The sequence below is a fragment of the Schistocerca piceifrons genome, unplaced genomic scaffold (assembly GCF_021461385.2).
Source record: "Schistocerca piceifrons isolate TAMUIC-IGC-003096 unplaced genomic scaffold, iqSchPice1.1 HiC_scaffold_262, whole genome shotgun sequence".
Lineage (NCBI taxonomy): Eukaryota > Metazoa > Arthropoda > Insecta > Orthoptera > Acrididae > Schistocerca > Schistocerca piceifrons.
In genome coordinates, this window is record NW_025728474.1 from 100,001 (window position 1) to 102,911 (window position 2,911).

The 2,911-nt window shown below is 57.0% G+C and overlaps 1 non-coding gene across 1 annotated transcript in view; it reads right to left on the reverse strand.

Moving 5' to 3' along the window:
* LOC124743765 overlaps nt 1–1,509 on the reverse strand; it is a 1,909-nt gene extending 400 nt beyond the window's left edge. The window contains exon 1 of the ribosomal RNA XR_007010545.1: nt 1–1,509. This exon is cut by the window's left edge and continues 400 nt beyond it. This is a non-coding gene — a ribosomal RNA (small subunit ribosomal RNA).
* Nucleotides 1,510–2,911: the final 1,402 nt, after the last annotated feature.

Sequence of the window (2,911 nt, forward strand, 5' to 3'; positions counted from 1 at the left end):
AGAAGCCGCCTGTCCCTCTAAGAAGAAAAGTAATCGCTGACAGCACGAAGGATGTCACGCGACTAGTTAGCAGGCTAGAGTCTCGTTCGTTATCGGAATTAACCAGACAAATCGCTCCACCAACTAAGAACGGCCATGCACCACCACCCACCGAATCAAGAAAGAGCTATCAATCTGTCAATCCTTCCGGTGTCCGGGCCTGGTGAGGTTTCCCGTGTTGAGTCAAATTAAGCCGCAGGCTCCACTCCTGGTGGTGCCCTTCCGTCAATTCCTTTAAGTTTCAGCTTTGCAACCATACTTCCCCCGGAACCCAAAAGCTTTGGTTTCCCGGAGGCTGCCCGCCGAGTCATCGGAGGAACTGCGGCGGATCGCTGGCTGGCATCGTTTATGGTTAGAACTAGGGCGGTATCTGATCGCCTTCGAACCTCTAACTTTCGTTCTTGATTAATGAAAACATACTTGGCAAATGCTTTCGCTTCTGTTCGTCTTGCGACGATCCAAGAATTTCACCTCTAACGTCGCAATACGAATGCCCCCGCCTGTCCCTATTAATCATTACCTCGGGTTCCGAAAACCAACAAAATAGAACCGAGGTCCTATTCCATTATTCCATGCACACAGTATTCAGGCGGGCTTGCCTGCTTTAAGCACTCTAATTTGTTCAAAGTAAACGTGCCGGCCCACCGAGACACTCAATAAAGAGCACCCTGGTAGGATTTCAACGGGGTCCGCCTCGGGACGCACGAGCACGCACGAGGCGGTCGCACGCCTTCAGCTCGCCCCACCGGCAGGACGTCCCACGATACATGCCAGTTAAACACCGACGGGCGGTGAACCAACAGCGTGGGACACAAATCCAACTACGAGCTTTTTAACCGCAACAACTTTAATATACGCTATTGGAGCTGGAATTACCGCGGCTGCTGGCACCAGACTTGCCCTCCAATAGATACTCGTTAAAGGATTTAAAGTGTACTCATTCCGATTACGGGGCCTCGGATGAGTCCCGTATCGTTATTTTTCGTCACTACCTCCCCGTGCCGGGAGTGGGTAATTTGCGCGCCTGCTGCCTTCCTTGGATGTGGTAGCCGTTTCTCAGGCTCCCTCTCCGGAATCGAACCCTGATTCCCCGTTACCCGTTACAACCATGGTAGGCGCAGAACCTACCATCGACAGTTGATAAGGCAGACATTTGAAAGATGCGTCGCCGGTACGAGGACCGTGCGATCAGCCCAAAGTTATTCAGAGTCACCAAGGCAAACGGACCGGACGAGCCGACCGATTGGTTTTGATCTAATAAAAGCGTCCCTTCCATCTCTGGTCGGGACTCTGTTTGCATGTATTAGCTCTAGAATTACCACAGTTATCCAAGTAACGTGGGTACGATCTAAGGAACCATAACTGATTTAATGAGCCATTCGCGGTTTCACCTTAATGCGGCTTGTACTGAGACATGCATGGCTTAATCTTTGAGACAAGCATATGACTACTGGCAGGATCAACCAGGGAGCTGCGTCAACTAGAGCTGAGCAGCCGGCCGCCCGGGAGTGTGTCCCGGGGGCCCGCGCGAACACGCAAGCGTCCGCTCAATCATTCTGCAAACAGGAGGAGGCTGAGCTCCCCTGCACAATACACCTCGAAACCCTCTCAGGTCCCGGCGGCGCGCAGCGCCGTCCCAAGTACTTGGTCGGGTTCGAGAGAGGCGCAATCGCCCGGAGTTAGGCGAGTAGACGCTTTCGGTGCGACCACCCGTGCTCCCAACTGAGCTTGCCGCTGCCGACAGAGGCCCGGGAGCGTGCTGTCGTGGCATTGCCGGCGGGAGACAACACGCGCCACCTACGGTGACCGGCAGCTCCAACGCCAGCGCCACAGAAGGACAAAAGCCCCACTTGGGTGCCGAAGCGAACTCTCCCAGCACAGCGCACGCGCCAACACATCCGCACAGCTGCGATACAAACCACCAGCGAGAACCGCTGGGGCGACCGAGCAGCAGACGGCGTCGCGGCGCCGAGCGCCGGGCGGCGGCGCATCCTCAACGCACACAGTCCTCAATCGGACCAGCACACTGAAGATGTCCACCGCGCTTCGCACCGGGCCCGCGAGGACCTACTTTGGCCGCACGGCGCCGCGCGCAGGGTGCGCCGGCGCGCAGCTGCGACGCCTGCCGCGTCCGTCGGCCGGCGCGCCTGCCACTGGCCGCCCCCACCAGCCGGCTGTAGCGCGTGCGCCCACGCACCGCGCGGCCAGCACGCCGGGAGGCGCCCCCTCACCGGCCGGGGACGGTCCCACCCAGCCACCGCCGCGTATCGCTTCACACCCAGATGCCGTTCAGTTTCGTCGGCATGGTGGGTATCGCTGGAACAACCGGTTAGTACCTCAACCTATCGTCGCCATCACCGATTCACCCCTAGCGAGAACAACCGCACCACAACAGGTTACCATTTGTTCATTTGCGTAACTTCACCAGAAAACGCAGGCGTCCATCGCCATTTGCAACTTCAACGATTATTGCATGCCTGTGTCAGGTGTCACGCCACACTACGTCTGCCCACATACACGCAACAAAATGTGCACGCCTAGACAATACGTGGAAGGTGGCCCCCGTACGTATGCGATGTCCATTGCTCGAACGACTGTCAACCGGCCTCTGTAGCATGTCGCAGATATGGAACGCGGTGCACCATGCCATCACGGTGTGTGAGGAGAGACGACTAGGTCCGAATACATCAACAGACAGCTCATGCTGATCGCCATCCACGGCGTCCGTTCCTCCCACACGTCTCTATGGCGTACCACACTGCAATCCAGCTCTCATAGGGAGACGACACGTAGCTGCGTGCACAATATTTGCACTGTATGGTCCGCCGTTTTTGGGCGCAGTCGTTGTGCGGTCACACATGTGCCACGATGT